General features: G+C 39.7%; 10 non-coding genes and 1 pseudogene across 10 annotated transcripts; 10 read left to right on the forward strand and 1 right to left on the reverse strand.

Moving 5' to 3' along the window:
• LOC140351445 (piggyBac transposable element-derived protein 4-like) overlaps window positions 1-18113 on the reverse strand; it is a 255983-nt pseudogene that overhangs the window by 196228 nt on the left and 41642 nt on the right.
• Window positions 941-1013, forward strand: trnav-uac (transfer RNA valine (anticodon UAC)). Its single transcript has one exon. It is a non-coding gene; the product is annotated as a tRNA-Val (tRNA).
• On the forward strand, window positions 4014-4086 carry trnav-uac (transfer RNA valine (anticodon UAC)). The gene has a single exon. It is a non-coding gene; the product is annotated as a tRNA-Val (tRNA).
• trnav-uac (transfer RNA valine (anticodon UAC)) lies at window positions 5553-5625 on the forward strand. The gene has a single exon. It is a non-coding gene; the product is annotated as a tRNA-Val (tRNA).
• On the forward strand, window positions 7092-7164 carry trnav-uac (transfer RNA valine (anticodon UAC)). The gene has a single exon. It is a non-coding gene; the product is annotated as a tRNA-Val (tRNA).
• On the forward strand, window positions 8626-8698 carry trnav-uac (transfer RNA valine (anticodon UAC)). Its single transcript has one exon. It is a non-coding gene; the product is annotated as a tRNA-Val (tRNA).
• trnav-uac (transfer RNA valine (anticodon UAC)) lies at window positions 10164-10236 on the forward strand. Its single transcript has one exon. It is a non-coding gene; the product is annotated as a tRNA-Val (tRNA).
• On the forward strand, window positions 11702-11774 carry trnav-uac (transfer RNA valine (anticodon UAC)). The gene has a single exon. It is a non-coding gene; the product is annotated as a tRNA-Val (tRNA).
• Window positions 13241-13313, forward strand: trnav-uac (transfer RNA valine (anticodon UAC)). The gene has a single exon. It is a non-coding gene; the product is annotated as a tRNA-Val (tRNA).
• trnav-uac (transfer RNA valine (anticodon UAC)) lies at window positions 16313-16385 on the forward strand. Its single transcript has one exon. It is a non-coding gene; the product is annotated as a tRNA-Val (tRNA).
• trnav-uac (transfer RNA valine (anticodon UAC)) lies at window positions 17851-17923 on the forward strand. The gene has a single exon. It is a non-coding gene; the product is annotated as a tRNA-Val (tRNA).

An 18113-nucleotide genomic window follows, 5' to 3' on the forward strand; every position in this document is an offset into this window, starting at 1 on the left:
AGTCGGCAGGAGTTATTAAAAGTTGGTTTAATAACTGTAAAGAGACTGAAAATCTTGGGAGATATACAAGATAAGCATTTGTAAAGAAACTTGGAAAGACCTTTTTTCCACATCAAATTTTACAGTTCTTCAACTACACATGAAGAGTCACCTGAACAGGGACTTGAACCCTGGACCCTCAGATTAAAAGTCTGATGCTCTACCGACTGATGGACGCATCATATGGCAATGGCATACAGTACATACATTGGCCATTCACTCACCTTAGCCAGCACAACAGCCCAGAGGCAGCCATGAAGACACGTGAAGAGGATCCATTGCGTTGACAGGCAAATAAATGAACCATTTTATTGTCACCACTTGTGCTTCTTCATGCTCCTCATTTGGGTTGTCTTGTCAAAAATAGGAATTGTACTGCAGCAATCATGACTCTTGTTCCAAGTTTTATTTCCAATTAGACCTCAACCAGAGTCACTGTCTGTCTGCAATTCACAGAAAGTGCTTCATAGTCGGATTGTAGTTTTAGCTTCGCCCCCACTTGAATTGAATATTTTTGTATGGGTACTTTCTTTGTGTGTGAGTATTTTTCATTCTGATCATTTTTGCCAGAGTTCATTTCTATACAGCTACTTTTTGCTAAGGTAACATTTTGATCCAAGTCGTGTCTACCCTTGCCCTCATGTGCTATGTCTGTGTGCATTTAATAGTGCAATTATTTGTAAAATTGCTTATGATTTTCATATTTTGGCTAATAAATAAAAGTAGATCCTGATTACCTAGTCTTGATCAATGTTCGTGTAGTTCTGCACCTTTATAATGTAGCTCCAATTTGAGCTATGTGAAAGACAGTTACACAAAGGACTTGCAAAACAAATAGTAGATTTACTCAACAGGGCAAATCAAAGAGAGCAGCCATGTAGGATGCAGGCACATGCTCTGTGGTTTCATTGTGTAGAGGTCATCACATCTGCTTTACACGCAGAAGGTCCTGGGTTCGATCCCCAGTGAAACCAGCTGAGTATTTGATGCAAACTCTCATTGACTTTGAGGATGCTGTTGGTGCTTTAAAGCTCCATGACTTTACTGTGCCCCTCTTGCATACTGAAATAAAAGCTTCATCTGTTGAGCTCATATTGTGTTCAATAGCTACAGCGTACCTATCATCTTGTATCTTTCATTCAGTCCTCTAATTCTTTCAACAAGGTTTAAGTAAATGCGCTTTCTATGTTCACATGCAGAAATCTGGGGATGAACCAGGGACTTCTAGATCTTCAGTCTATCGCTCTGCCAAATGAGTTATTTTGGTAAGGACAGCTGGTGGGTTCATGTCTTAAACAGGAACCTACTTATACACCCCAAGCATTTGATATTTGCTGAATGCCAATGTAAATGCGTGTGCACAATCTCTCTAGGTAACTTTGCTGTGGGTTGGTTATCAATCTGATATGATTTAAAACACACGTTCAAGGGTGTTTTTTACGTAGGGGGACAATGTGAAGATTGTTGCGTCATTCCACCCCAAATTCTGTCAACAAGTCGGCAGGAGTTATTAAAAGTTGGTTTAATAACTGTAAAGAGAATGAAAATCTTGGGAGATATACAAGATAAGCATTTGTAAAGAAACTTGGAAAGACCTTTTTTCCACATCAAATTTTACAGTTCTTCAACCACACATGAAGAGTCACCTGAACAGGGACTTGAACCCTGGACCCTCAGATTAAAAGTCTGATGCTCTACCGACTGATGGACGCATCATATGGCAATGGCATACAGTACATACATTGGCCATTCACTCACCTTAGCTAGCACAACAGCCCAGAGGCAGCCATGAAGACATGTGAAGAGGATCCATTGCGTTGTCAGCACAGGCAAATAAATGAACCATTTTATTGTCACCACTTGTGCTTCTTCATGCTCCTCATTTGGGTTGTCTTGTCAAAAATAGGAATTGTACTGCAGCAATCATGACTCTTGTTCCAAGTTTTATTTCCAATTAGACCTCAACCAGAGCCACTGTCTGTCTGCAATTCACAGAAAGTGCTTCATAGTTGGATTGTAGTTTTAGCTTCGCCCCCACTTGAATTGAATATTTTTGTATGGGTACTTTCTTTGTGTGTGAGTATTTTTCATTCTGATCATTTTTGCCAGAGTTCATTTCTATACAGCTACTTTTTGCTAAGGTAACATTTTGATCCAAGTCGTGTCTACCCTTGCCCTCATGTGCTATGTCTGTGTGCATTTAATAGTGCAATTATTTGTAAAATTGCTTATGATTTTCATATTTTGGCTAATAAATAAAAGTAGATCCTGATTACCTAGTCTTGATCAATGTTCGTGTAGTTCTGCACCTTTATAATGTAGCTCCAATTTGAGCTATGTGAAAGACAGTTACACAAAGGACTTGCAAAACAAATAGTAGATTTACTCAACAGGGCAAATCAAAGAGAGCAGCCATGTAGGATGCAGGCACATGCTCTGTGGTTTCATTGTGTAGAGGTCATCACATCTGCTTTACACGCAGAAGGTCCTGGGTTTGTTCCCCACGGAAAACAGTTGTGTGTTTCATACAAACTCTCATTGACTTTGAGCATGCTGTTGGTGCTTTAAAGCTCCATGACTTTACTGTTCCCCTCTTGCATACTGAAATAAAAGCTTTATCTGTTGAGCTCATATTGTGTTCAATTGCTACAGCGTACCTATCATCTTGTATCTTTCATTCAGTCCTCTAATTCTTTCAACAAGGTTTAAATAAATGCGCTTTCTATGTTCACATGCAGAAATCTGGGGATGAACCAGGGACTTCTAGATCTTCAGTCTATCGCTCTGCCAAATAAGTTATTTTGGTAAAGACAGCTGGTGGGTTCATGTCTTAAACAGGAACCTACTTATACACCCCAAGCATTTGATATTTGCTGAATGCCAATGGAAATGCGTGTGCACAATCTCTCTAGGTTACTTTGCTGTGGGTTGGTTATCAATCTGATATGATTTAAAACACACGTTCAAGGGTGTTTTTTACGTAGGGGGACAATGTGAAGATTGTTGCGTCATTCCACCCCAAATTCTGTCAACAAGTCGGCAGGAGTTATTAAAAGTTGGTTTAATAACTGTTAAGAGACTGAAAATCTTGGGAGATATACAAGATAAGCATTTGTAAAGAAACTTGGAAAGACCTTTTTTCCACATCAAATTTTACAGTTCTTCAACCACACATGAAGAGTCACCTGAACAGGGACTTGAACCCTGGACCCTCAGATTAAAAGTCTGATGCTCTACCGACTGATGGACGCATCATATGGCAATGGCATACAGTACATACATTGGCCATTCACTCACCTTAGCCAGCACAACAGCCCAGAGGCAGCCATGAAGACACGTGAAGAGGATCCATTGCGTTGACAGGCAAATAAATGAACCATTTTATTGTCACCACTTGTGCTTCTTCATGCTCCTCATTTGGGTTGTCTTGTCAAAAATAGGAATTGTACTGCAGCAATCATGACTCTTGTTCCAAGTTTTATTTCCAATTAGACCTCAACCAGAGCCACTGTCTGTCTGCAATTCACAGAAAGTGCTTCATAGTCGGATTGTAGTTTTAGCTTCGCCCCCACTTGAATTGAATATTTTTGTATGGGTACTTTCTTTGTGTGTGAGTATTTTTCATTCTGATCATTTTTGCCAGAGTTCATTTCTATACAGCTACTTTTTGCTAAGGTAACATTTTGATCCAAGTCGTGTCTACCCTTGCCCTCATGTGCTATGTCTGTGTGCATTTAATAGTGCAATTATTTGTAAAATTGCTTATGATTTTCATATTTTGGCTAATAAATAAAAGTAGATCCTGATTACCTAGTCTTGATCAATGTTCGTGTAGTTCTGCACCTTTATAATGTAGCTCCAATTTGAGCTATGTGAAAGACAGTTACACAAAGGACTTGCAAAACAAATAGTAGATTTACTCAACAGGGCAAATCAAAGAGAGCAGCCATGTAGGATGCAGGCGGATGCTCTGTGGTTTCATTGTGTAGAGGTCATCACATCTGCTTTACACGCAGAAGGTCCTGGGTTCGATCCCCAGTGAAACCAGCTGAGTATTTCATGCAAACTCTCATTGACTTTGAGGATGCTGTTGGTGCTTTAAAGCTCCATGACTTTACTGTGCCCCTCTTGCATACTGAAATAAAAGCTTCATCTGTTGAGCTCATATTGTGTTCAATAGCTACAGCGTACCTATCATCTTGTATCTTTCATTCAGTCCTCTAATTCTTTCAACAAGGTTTAAGTAAATGCGCTTTCTATGTTCACATGCAGAAATCTGGGGATGAACCAGGGACTTCTAGATCTTCAGTCTATCGCTCTGCCAAATGAGTTATTTTGGTAAGGACAGCTGGTGGGTTCATGTCTTAAACAGGAACCTACTTATACACCCCAAGCATTTGATATTTGCTGAATGCCAATGTAAATGCGTGTGCACAATCTCTCTAGGTAACTTTGCTGTGGGTTGGTTATCAATCTGATATGATTTAAAACACACGTTCAAGGGTGTTTTTTACGTAGGGGGACAATGTGAAGATTGTTGCGTCATTCCACCCCAAATTCTGTCAACAAGTCGGCAGGAGTTATTAAAAGTTGGTTTAATAACTGTAAAGAGAATGAAAATCTTGGGAGATATACAAGATAAGCATTTGTAAAGAAACTTGGAAAGACCTTTTTTCCACATCAAATTTTACAGTTCTTCAACCACACATGAAGAGTCACCTGAACAGGGACTTGAACCCTGGACCCTCAGATTAAAAGTCTGATGCTCTACCGACTGATGGACGCATCATATGGCAATGGCATACAGTACATACATTGGCCATTCACTCACCTTAGCTAGCACAACAGCCCAGAGGCAGCCATGAAGACATGTGAAGAGGATCCATTGCGTTGTCAGCACAGGCAAATAAATGAACCATTTTATTGTCACCACTTGTGCTTCTTCATGCTCCTCATTTGGGTTGTCTTGTCAAAAATAGGAATTGTACTGCAGCAATCATGACTCTTGTTCCAAGTTTTATTTCCAATTAGACCTCAACCAGAGCCACTGTCTGTCTGCAATTCACAGAAAGTGCTTCATAGTTGGATTGTAGTTTTAGCTTCGCCCCCACTTGAATTGAATATTTTTGTATGGGTACTTTCTTTGTGTGTGAGTATTTTTCATTCTGATCATTTTTGCCAGAGTTCATTTCTATACAGCTACTTTTTGCTAAGGTAACATTTTGATCCAAGTCGTGTCTACCCTTGCCCTCATGTGCTATGTCTGTGTGCATTTAATAGTGCAATTATTTGTAAAATTGCTTATGATTTTCATATTTTGGCTAATAAATAAAAGTAGATCCTGATTACCTAGTCTTGATCAATGTTCGTGTAGTTCTGCACCTTTATAATGTAGCTCCAATTTGAGCTATGTGAAAGACAGTTACACAAAGGACTTGCAAAACAAATAGTAGATTTACTCAACAGGGCAAATCAAAGAGAGCAGCCATGTAGGATGCAGGCGGATGCTCTGTGGTTTCATTGTGTAGAGGTCATCACATCTGCTTTACACGCAGAAGGTCCTGGGTTCGATCCCCAGTGAAACCAGCTGAGTATTTAATGCAAACTCTCATTGACTTTGAGGATGCTGTTGGTGCTTTAAAGCTCCATGACTTTACTGTGCCCCTCTTGCATACTGAAATAAAAGCTTCATTTGTTGAGCTCATATTGTGTTCAATAGCTACAGCGTACCTATCATCTTGTATCTTTCATTCAGTCCTCTAATTCTTTCAACAAGGTTTAAGTAAATGCGCTTTCTATGTTCACATGCAGAAATCTGGGGATGAACCAGGGACTTCTAGATCTTCAGTCTATCGCTCTGCCAAATGAGTTATTTTGGTAAGGACAGCTGGTGGGTTCATGTCTTAAACAGGAACCTACTTATACACCCCAAGCATTTGATATTTGCTGAATGCCAATGTAAATGCGTGTGCACAATCTCTCTAGGTAACTTTGCTGTGGGTTGGTTATCAATCTGATATGATTTAAAACACACGTTCAAGGGTGTTTTTTACGTAGGGGGACAATGTGAAGATTGTTGCGTCATTCCACCCCAAATTCTGTCAACAAGTCGGCAGGAGTTATTAAAAGTTGGTTTAATAACTGTAAAGAGAATGAAAATCTTGGGAGATATACAAGATAAGCATTTGTAAAGAAACTTGGAAAGACCTTTTTTCCACATCAAATTTTACAGTTCTTCAACCACACATGAAGAGTCACCTGAACAGGGACTTGAACCCTGGACCCTCAGATTAAAAGTCTGATGCTCTACCGACTGATGGACGCATCATATGGCAATGGCATACAGTACATACATTGGCCATTCACTCACCTTAGCTAGCACAACAGCCCAGAGGCAGCCATGAAGACATGTGAAGAGGATCCATTGCGTTGTCAGCACAGGCAAATAAATGAACCATTTTATTGTCACCACTTGTGCTTCTTCATGCTCCTCATTTGGGTTGTCTTGTCAAAAATAGGAATTGTACTGCAGCAATCATGACTCTTGTTCCAAGTTTTATTTCCAATTAGACCTCAACCAGAGCCACTGTCTGTCTGCAATTCACAGAAAGTGCTTCATAGTTGGATTGTAGTTTTAGCTTCGCCCCCACTTGAATTGAATATTTTTGTATGGGTACTTTCTTTGTGTGTGAGTATTTTTCATTCTGATCATTTTTGCCAGAGTTCATTTCTATACAGCTACTTTTTGCTAAGGTAACATTTTGATCCAAGTCGTGTCTACCCTTGCCCTCATGTGCTATGTCTGTGTGCATTTAATAGTGCAATTATTTGTAAAATTGCTTATGATTTTCATATTTTGGCTAATAAATAAAAGTAGATCCTGATTACCTAGTCTTGATCAATGTTCGTGTAGTTCTGCACCTTTATAATGTAGCTCCAATTTGAGCTATGTGAAAGACAGTTACACAAAGGACTTGCAAAACAAATAGTAGATTTACTCAACAGGGCAAATCAAAGAGAGCAGCCATGTAGGATGCAGGCACATGCTCTGTGGTTTCATTGTGTAGAGGTCATCACATCTGCTTTACACGCAGAAGGTCCTGGGTTCGATCCCCAGGGAAAACAGCTGTGTGTTTCATACAAACTCTCATTGACTTTGAGCATGCTGTTGGTGCTTTAAAGCTCCATGACTTTACTGTTCCCCTCTTGCATACTGAAATAAAAGCTTTATCTGTTGAGCTCATATTGTGTTCAATTGCTACAGCGTACCTATCATCTTGTATCTTTCATTCAGTCCTCTAATTCTTTCAACAAGGTTTAAATAAATGCGCTTTCTATGTTCACATGCAGAAATCTGGGGATGAACCAGGGACTTCTAGATCTTCAGTCTATCGCTCTGCCAAATAAGTTATTTTGGTAAGGACAGCTGGTGGGTTCATGTCTTAAACAGGAACCTACTTATACACCCCAAGCATTTGATATTTGCTGAATGCCAATGGAAATGCGTGTGCACAATCTCTCTAGGTAACTTTGCTGTGGGTTGGTTATCAATCTGATATGATTTAAAACACACGTTCAAGGGTGTTTTTTACGTAGGGGGACAATGTGAAGATTGTTGCGTCATTCCACCCCAAATTCTGTCAACAAGTCGGCAGGAGTTATTAAAAGTTGGTTTAATAACTGTTAAGAGACTGAAAATCTTGGGAGATATACAAGATAAGCATTTGTAAAGAAACTTGGAAAGACCTTTTTTCCACATCAAATTTTACAGTTCTTCAACCACACATGAAGAGTCACCTGAACAGGGACTTGAACCCTGGACCCTCAGATTAAAAGTCTGATGCTCTACCGACTGATGGACGCATCATATGGCAATGGCATACAGTACATACATTGGCCATTCACTCACCTTAGCCAGCACAACAGCCCAGAGGCAGCCATGAAGACACGTGAAGAGGATCCATTGCGTTGACAGGCAAATAAATGAACCATTTTATTGTCACCACTTGTGCTTCTTCATGCTCCTCATTTGGGTTGTCTTGTCAAAAATAGGAATTGTACTGCAGCAATCATGACTCTTGTTCCAAGTTTTATTTCCAATTAGACCTCAACCAGAGCCACTGTCTGTCTGCAATTCACAGAAAGTGCTTCATAGTCGGATTGTAGTTTTAGCTTCGCCCCCACTTGAATTGAATATTTTTGTATGGGTACTTTCTTTGTGTGTGAGTATTTTTCATTCTGATCATTTTTGCCAGAGTTCATTTCTATACAGCTACTTTTTGCTAAGGTAACATTTTGATCCAAGTCGTGTCTACCCTTGCCCTCATGTGCTATGTCTGTGTGCATTTAATAGTGCAATTATTTGTAAAATTGCTTATGATTTTCATATTTTGGCTAATAAATAAAAGTAGATCCTGATTACCTAGTCTTGATCAATGTTCGTGTAGTTCTGCACCTTTATAATGTAGCTCCAATTTGAGCTATGTGAAAGACAGTTACACAAAGGACTTGCAAAACAAATAGTAGATTTACTCAACAGGGCAAATCAAAGAGAGCAGCCATGTAGGATGCAGGCGGATGCTCTGTGGTTTCATTGTGTTGAGGTCATCACATCTGCTTTACACGCAGAAGGTCCTGGGTTCGATCCCCAGTGAAACCAGCTGTGTGTTTCATGCAAACTCTCATTGACTTTGAGCATGCTGTTGGTGCTTTAAAGCTCCATGACTTTACTCTGCCCCTATTGCATACTGAAATAAAAGCTTTATCTGTTGAGCTCATATTGTGTTCAATTGCTACAGCGTACCTATCATCTTGTATCTTTCATTCAGTCCTCTAATTCTTTCAACAAGGTTTAAATAAATGCGCTTTCTATGTTCACATGCAGAAATCTGGGGATGAACCAGGGACTTCTAGATCTTCAGTCTATCGCTCTGCCAAATAAGTTATTTTGGTAAGGACAGCTGGTGGGTTCATGTCTTAAACAGGAACCTACTTATACACCCCAAGCATTTGATATTTGCTGAATGCCAATGGAAATGCGTGTGCACAATCTCTCTAGGTAACTTTGCTGTGGGTTGGTTATCAATCTGATATGATTTAAAACACACGTTCAAGGGTGTTTTTTACGTAGGGGGACAATGTGAAGATTGTTGCGTCATTCCACCCCAAATTCTGTCAACAAGTCGGCAGGAGTTATTAAAAGTTGGTTTAATAACTGTAAAGAGACTAAAAATCTTGGGAGATATACAAGATAAGCATTTGTAAAGAAACTTGGAAAGACCTTTTTCCACATCAAATTTTACAGTTCTTCAACCACACATGAAGAGTCACCTGAACAGGGACTTGAACCCTGGACCCTCAGATTAAAAGTCTGATGCTCTACCGACTGATGGACGCATCATATGGCAATGGCATACAGCACATACATTGGCCATTCTCTCACCTTAGCCAGCACAACAGCCCAGAGGCAGCCATGAAGACACGTGAAGAGGATCCATTGCGTTGTCAGCACAGGCAAATAAATGAACCATTTTATTGTCACCACTTGTGCTTCTTCATGTTCCTCATTTGGGTTGTCTTGTCAAAAATAGGAATTGTACTGCAGCAATCATGACTCTTGTTCCAAGTTTTATTTCCAATTAGACCTCAACCAGAGTCACTGTCTGTCTGCAATTCACAGAAAGTGCTTCATAGTTGGATTGTAGTTTTAGCTTCGCCCCCACTTGAATTGAATATTTTTGTATGGGTACTTTCTTTGTGTGTGAGTATTTTTCATTCTGATCATTTTTGCCAGAGTTCATTTCTATACGGCTACTTTTTGCTCAGGTAACATTTTGATCCAAGTCGTGTCTACCCTTGCCCTCATGTGCTATGTCTGTGTGCATTTAATAGTGCAATTATTTGTAAAATTGCTTATGATTTTCATATTTTGGCTAATAAATAAAAGTAGATCCTGATTACCTAGTCTTGATCAACGTTCGTGTAGTTCTGCACCTTTATAATGTAGCTCCAATTTGAGCTATGTGAAAGACAGTTACACAAAGGACTTGCAAAACAAATAGTAGATTTACTCAACAGGGCAAATCAAAGAGAGCAGCCATGTAGGATGCAGGCACATGCTCTGTGGTTTCATTGTGTAGAGGTCATCACATCTGCTTTACACGCAGAAGGTCCTGGGTTCGATACCCAGGGAAACCAGCTGTGTGTTTCATACAAACTCTCATTGACTTTGAGCATGCTGTTGGTGCTTTAAAGCTCCATGACTTTACTGTTCCCCTCTTGCATACTGAAATAAAAGCTTCATCTGTTGAGCTCATATTGTGTTCAATTGCTACAGCGTACTTATCATCTTGTATCTTTCATTCAGTCCTCTAATTCTTTCAACAAGGTTTAAATAAATGTGCTTTCTATGTTCACATGCAGAAATCTGGGGATGAACCAGGGACTTCTAGATCTTCAGTCTATCGCTCTGCCAAATAAGTTATTTTGGTAAGGACAGCTGGTGGGTTCATGTCTTAAACAGGAACCTACTTATACACCCCAAGCATTTGATATTTGCTGAATGCCAATGGAAATGCGTGTGCACAATCTCTCTAGGTAACTTTGCTGTGGGTTGGTTATCAATCTGATATGATTTAAAACACACGTTCAAGGGTGTTTTTTACGTAGGGGGACAATGTGAAGATTGTTGCGTCATTCCACCCCAAATTCTGTCAACAAGTCGGCAGGAGTTATTAAAAGTTGGTTTAATAACTGTAAAGAGACTAAAAATCTTGGGAGATATACAAGATAAGCATTTGTAAAGAAACTTGGAAAGACCTTTTTTCCACATCAAATTTTACAGTTCTTCAACCACACATGAAGAGTCACCTGAACAGGGACTTGAACCCTGGACCCTCAGATTAAAAGTCTGATGCTCTACCGACTGATGGACGCATCATATGGCAATGGCATACAGTACATACATTGGCCATTCACTCACCTTAGCCAGCACAACAGCCCAGAGGCAGCCATGAAGACACGTGAAGAGGATCCATTGCGTTGACAGCACAGGCAAATAAATGAACCATTTTATTGTCACCACTTGTGCTTCTTCATGCTCCTCATTTGGGTTGTCTTGTCAAAAATAGGAATTGTACTGCAGAAATCATGACTCTTGTTCCAAGTTTTATTTCCAATTAGACCTCAACCAGAGCCACTGTCTGTCTGCATTTCACAGAAAGTGCTTCATAGTTGGATTGTAGTTTTAGCTTCACCCCACCTGAATTGAATATTTTTGTATGGGTACTTTCTTTGTGTGTGAGTATTTTTCATTCTGATCATTTTTGCCAGAGTTCATTTCTATACAGCTACTTTTTGCTAAGGTAACATTTTGATCCAAGTCGTGTCTACCCTTGCCCTCATGTGCTATGTCTGTGTGCATTTAATAGTGCAATTATTTGTAAAATTGCTTATGATTTTCATATTTTGGCTAATAAATAAAAGTAGATCCTGATTACCTAGTCTTGATCAATGTTCGTGTAGTTCTGCACCTTTATAATGTAGCTCCAATTTGAGCTATGTGAAAGACAGTTACACAAAGGACTTGCAAAACAAATAGTAGATTTACTCAACAGGGCAAATCAAAGAGAGCAGCCATGTAGGATGCAGGCACATGCTCTGTGGTTTCATTGTGTAGAGGTCATCACATCTGCTTTACACGCAGAAGGTCCTGGGTTCGATCCCCAGGGAAAACAGCTGTGTGTTTCATACAAACTCTCATTGACTTTGAGCATGCTGTTGGTGCTTTAAAGCTCCATGACTTTACTGTGCCCCTCTTGCATACTGAAATAAAAGCTTCATCTGTTGAGCTCATATTGTGTTCAATTGCTACAGCGTACCTATCATCTTGTATCTTTCATTCAGTCCTCTAATTCTTTCAACAAGGTTTAAATAAATGCGCTTTCTATGTTCACATGCAGAAATCTGGGGATGAACCAGGGACTTCTAGATCTTCAGTCTATCGCTCTGCCAAATAAGTTATTTTGGTAAGGACAGCTGGTGGGTTCATGTCTTAAACAGGAACCTACTTATACACCCCAAGCATTTGATATTTGCTGAATGCCAATGGAAATGCGTGTGCACAATCTCTCTAGGTAACTTTGCTGTGGGTTGGTTATCAATCTGATATGATTTAAAACACACGTTCAAGGGTGTTTTTTACGTAGGGGGACAATGTGAAGATTGTTGCGTCATTCCACCCCAAATTCTGTCAACAAGTCGGCAGGAGTTATTAAAAGTTGGTTTAATAACTGTAAAGAGACTAAAAATCTTGGGAGATATACAAGATAAGCATTTGTAAAGAAACTTGGAAAGACCTTTTTTCCACATCAAATTTTACAGTTCTTCAACCACACATGAAGAGTCACCTGAACAGGGACTTGAACCCTGGACCCTCAGATTAAAAGTCTGATGCTCTACCGACTGATGGACGCATCATATGGCAATGGCATACAGTACATACATTGGCCATTCACTCACCTTAGCCAGCACAACAGCCCAGAGGCAGCCATGAAGACACGTGAAGAGGATCCATTGCGTTGACAGCACAGGCAAATAAATGAACCATTTTATTGTCACCACTTGTGCTTCTTCATGCTCCTCATTTGGGTTGTCTTGTCAAAAATAGGAATTGTACTGCAGCAATCATGACTCTTGTTCCAAGTTTTATTTCCAATTAGACCTCAACCAGAGCCACTGTCTGTCTGCAATTCACAGAAAGTGCTTCATAGTTGGATTGTAGTTTTAGCTTCGCCCCCAATTGAATTGAATATTTTTGTATGGGTACTTTCTTTGTGTGTGAGTATTTTTCATTCTGATCATTTTTGCCAGAGTTCATTTCTATACAGCTACTTTTTGCTAAGGTAACATTTTGATCCAAGTCGTGTCTACCCTTGCCCTCATGTGCTATGTCTGTGTGCATTTAATAGTGCAATTATTTGTAAAATTGCTTATGATTTCCATATTTTGGCTAATAAATAAAAGTAGATCCTGATTACCTAGTCTTGATCAATGTTCGTGTAGTTCTGCACCTTTATAATGTAGCTCCAATTTGAGCTATGTGAAAGACAGTTACACAAAGGACTTGCAAAACAAATAGTAGATTTACTCAACAGGGCAAATCAAAGAGAGCAGCCATGTAGGATGCAGGCACATGCTCTGTGGTTTCATTGTGTAGAGGTCATCACATTTGCTTTACACGCAGAAGGTCCTGGGTTCGATCCCCAGGGAAACCAGCTGTGTGTTTCATACAAACTCTCATTGACTTTGAGCATGCTGTTGGTGCTTTAAAGCTCCATGACTTTACTGTTCCCCTCTTGCATACTGAAATAAAAGCTTCATCTGTTGAGCTCATATTGTGTTCAATTGCTACAGCGTACCTATCATCTTGTATCTTTCATTCAGTCCTCTAATTCTTTCAACAAGGTTTAAATAAATGCGCTTTCTATGTTCACATGCAGAAATCTGGGGATGAACCAGGGACTTCTAGATCTTCAGTCTATCGCTCTGCCAAATAAGTTATTTTGGTAAGGACAGCTGGTGGGTTCATGTCTTAAACAGGAACCTACTTATACAGCCCAAGCATTTGATATTTGCTGAATGCCAATGGAAATGCGTGTGCACAATCTCTCTAGGTAACTTTGCTGTGGGTTGGTTATCAATCTGATATGATTTAAAACACACGTTCAAGGGTGTTTTTTACGTAGGGGGACAATGTGAAGATTGTTGCGTCATTCCACCCCAAATTCTGTCAACAAGTCGGCAGGAGTTATTAAAAGTTGGTTTAATAGCTGCAAAGAGAATGAAAATCTTGGGAGATATACAAGATAAGCATTTGTAAAGAAACTTGGAAAGACCTTTTTTCCACATCAAATTTTACAGTTCTTCAACCACACATGAAGAGTCACCTGAACAGGGACTTGAACCCTGGACCCTCAGATTAAAAGTCTGATGCTCTACCGACTGATGGACGCATCATATGGCAATGGCATACAGTACATACATTGGCCATTCACTCACCTTAGCCAGCACAACAGCCCAGAGGCAGCCATGAAGACACGTGAAGAGGATCCATTGCGTTGACAGGCAAATAAATGAACCATTTTATTGTCACCACTTGTGCTTCTTCATGCTCCTCATTTGGGTTGTCTTGTCAAAAATAGGAATTGTACTGCAGCAATCATGACTCTTGTTCCAAGTTTTATTTCCAATTAGACCTCAACCAGAGCCACTGTCTGTCTGCAATTCACAGAAAGTGCTTCATAGTTGGATTGTAGTTTTAGCTTCGCCCCCACTTGAATTGAATATTTTTGTATGGGTACTTTCTTTGTGTGTGAGTATTTTTCATTCTGATAATTTTTGACAGAGTTCATTTCTATACAGCTACTTTTTGCTAAGGTAACATTTTGATCCAAGTCGTGTCTACCCTTGCCCTCATGTGCTATGTCTGTGTGCATTTAATAGTGCAATTATTTGTAAAATTGCTTATGATTTTCATATTTTGGCTAATAAATAAAAGTAGATCCTGATTACCTAGTCTTGATCAATGTTCGTGTAGTTCTGCACCTTTATAATGTAGCTCCAATTTGAGCTATGTGAAAGACAGTTACACAAAGGACTTGCAAAACAAATAGTAGATTTACTCAACAGGGCAAATCAAAGAGAGCAGCCATGTAGGATGCAGGCGCACGCTCTGTGGTTTCATTGTGTAGAGGTCATCACATCTGCTTTACACGCCGAAGGTCCTGGGTTCGATCCCCAGGGAAACCAGCTGTGTGTTTCATACAAACTCTCATTGACTTTGAGCATGCTGTTGGTGCTTTAAAGCTCCATGACTTTACTGTTCCCCTCTTGCATACTGAAATAAAAGCTTCATCTGTTGAGCTCATATTGTGTTCAATTGCTACAGCGTACCTATCATCTTGTATCTTTCATTCAGTCCTCTAATTCTTTCAACAAGGTTTAAAGAAATGCGCTTTCTATGTTCACATGCAGAAATCTGGGGATGAACCAGGGACTTCTAGATCTTCAGTCTATCGCTCTGCCAAATAAGTTATTTTGGTAAGGACAGCTGGTGGGTTCATGTCTTAAACAGGAACCTACTTATACACCCCAAGCATTTGATATTTGCTGAATGCCAATGGAAATGCGTGTGCACAATCTCTCTAGGTAACTTTGCTGTGGGTTGGTTATCAATCTGATATGATTTAAAACACACGTTCAAGGGTGTTTTTTACGTAGGGGGACAATGTGAAGATTGTTGCGTCATTCCACCCCAAATTCTGTCAACAAGTCGGCAGGAGTTATTAAAAGTTGGTTTAATAACTGTAAAGAGACTGAAAATCTTGGGAGATATACAAGATAAGCATTTGTAAAGAAACTTGGAAAGACCTTTTTTCCACATCAAATTTTACAGTTCTTCAACCACACATGAAGAGTCACCTGAACAGGGACTTGAACCCTGGACCCTCAGATTAAAAGTCTGATACTCTACCGACTGATGGACGCATCATATGGCAATGGCATACAGTACATACATTGGCCATTCACTCACCTTAGCCAGCACAACAGCCCAGAGGCAGCCATGAAGACACGTGAAGAGGATCCATTGCGTTGTCAGCACAGGCAAATAAATGAACCATTTTATTGTCACCACTTGTGCTTCTTCATGCTCCTCATTTGGGTTGTCTTGTCAAAAATAGGAATTGTACTGCAGCAATCATGACTCTTGTTCCAAGTTTTATTTCCAATTAGACCTCAACCAGAGCTACTGTCTGTCTGCAATTCACAGAAAGTGCTTCATAGTTGGATTGTAGTTTTAGCTTCACCCCACCTGAATTGAATATTTTTGTATGGGTACTTTCTTTGTGTGTGAGTATTTTTCATTCTGATCATTTTTGCCAGAGTTCATTTCTATACAGCTACTTTTTGCTCAGGTAACATTTTGATCCAAGTCGTGTCTACCCTTGCCCTCATGTGCTATGTCTGTGTGCATTTAATAGTGCAATTATTTGTAAAATTGCTTATGATTTTCATATTTTGGCTAATAAATAAAAGTAGATCCTGATTACCTAGTCTTGATCAATGTCCGTGTAGTTCTGCACCTTTATAATGTAGCTCCAATTTGAGCTATGTGAAAGACAGTTACACAAAGGACTTGCAAAACAAATAGTAGATTTACTCAACAGGGCAAATCAAAGAGAGCAGCCATGTAGGATGCAGGCACATGCTCTGTGGTTTCATTGTGTAGAGGTCATCACATCTGCTTTACACGCAGAAGGTCCTGGGTTCGATCCCCAGGGAAACCAGCTGTGTGTTTCATACAAACTCTCATTGACTTTGAGCATGCTGTTGGTGCTTTAAAGCTCCATGACTTTACTGTTCCCCTCTTGCATACTGAAATAAAAGCTTCATCTGTTGAGCTCATATTGTGTTCAATTGCTACAGCGTACCTATCATCTTGTATCTTTCATTCAGTCCTCTAATTCTTTCAACAAGGTTTAAATAAATGCGCTTTCTATGTTCACATGCAGAAATCTGGGGATGAACCAGGGACTTCTAGATCTTCAGTCTATCGCTCTGCCAAATAAGTTATTTTGGTAAGGACAGCTGGTGGGTTCATGTCTTAAACAGGAACCTACTTATACACCCCAAGCATTTGATATTTGCTGAATGCCAATGTAAATGCGTGTGCACAATCTCTCTAGGTAACTTTGAGGTGGGTTGGTTATCAATCTGATATGATTTAAAACACACGTTCAAGGGTGTTTTTTACGTAGGGGGACAATGTGAAGATTGTTGCGTCATTCCACCCCAAATTCTGTCAACAAGTCGGCAGGAGTTATTAAAAGTTGGTTTAATAACTGTAAAGAGACTGAAAATCTTGGGAGATATACAAGATAAGCATTTGTAAAGAAACTTGGAAAGACCTTTTTTCCACATCAAATTTTACAGTTCTTCAACCACACATGAAGAGTCACCTGAACAGGGACTTGAACCCTGGACCCTCAGATTAAAAGTCTGATGCTCTACCGACTGATGGACGCATCATATGGCAATGGCATACAGTACATACATTGGCCATTCACTCACCTTAGCCAGCACAACAGCCCAGAGGCAGCCATGAAGACACGTGAAGAGGATCCATTGCGTTGTCAGCACAGGCAAATAAATGAACCATTTTATTGTCACCACTTGTGCTTCTTCATGTTCCTCATTTGGTTTGTCTTGTCAAAAATAGGAATTGTACTGCAGCAATCATGACTCTTGTTCCAAGTTTTATTTCCAATTAGACCTCAACCAGAGCCACTGTCTGTCTGCAATTCACAGAAAGTGCTTCATAGTTGGATTGTAGTTTTAGCTTCACCCCACCTGAATTGAATATTTTTGTATGGGTACTTTCTTTGTGTGTGAGTATTTTTCATTCTGATCATTTTTGCCAGAGTTCATTTCTATACAGCTACTTTTTGCTAAGGTAACATTTTGATCCAAGTCGTGTCTACCCTTGCCCTCATGTGCTATGTCTGTGTGCATTTAATAGTGCAATTATTTGTAAAATTGCTTATGATTTTCATATTTTGGCTAATAAATAAAAGTAGATCCTGATTACCTAGTCTTGATCAATGTTCGTGTAGTTCTGCACCTTTCTAATGTAGCTCCAATTTGAGCTATGTGAAAGACAGTTACACAAAGGACTTGCAAAACAAATAGTAGATTTACTCAACAGGCCAAATCAAAGAGAGCAGCCATGTAGGATGCAGGCGCATGCTCTGTGGTTTCATTGTGTAGAGGTCATCACATCTGCTTTACACGCAGAAGGTCCTGGGTTCGATCCCCAGTGAAACCAGCTGAGTGTTTCATGCAAACTCTCATTGACTTTGAGGATGCTGTTGGTGCTTTAAAGCTCCATGACTTTACTGTGCCCCTCATGCATACTGAAATAAAAGCTTCATCTGTTGAGCTCATATTGTGTTCAATAGCTACAGCGTACCTATCATCTTGTATCTTTCATTCAGTCCTCTAATTCTTTCAACAAG

This window comes from Eucyclogobius newberryi, unplaced genomic scaffold (assembly GCF_026437365.1).
Source record: "Eucyclogobius newberryi isolate DKJ021-1_F unplaced genomic scaffold, fEucNew1.0.hap1 SCAF_8, whole genome shotgun sequence".
Classification (NCBI taxonomy): domain Eukaryota; kingdom Metazoa; phylum Chordata; class Actinopteri; order Gobiiformes; family Gobiidae; genus Eucyclogobius; species Eucyclogobius newberryi.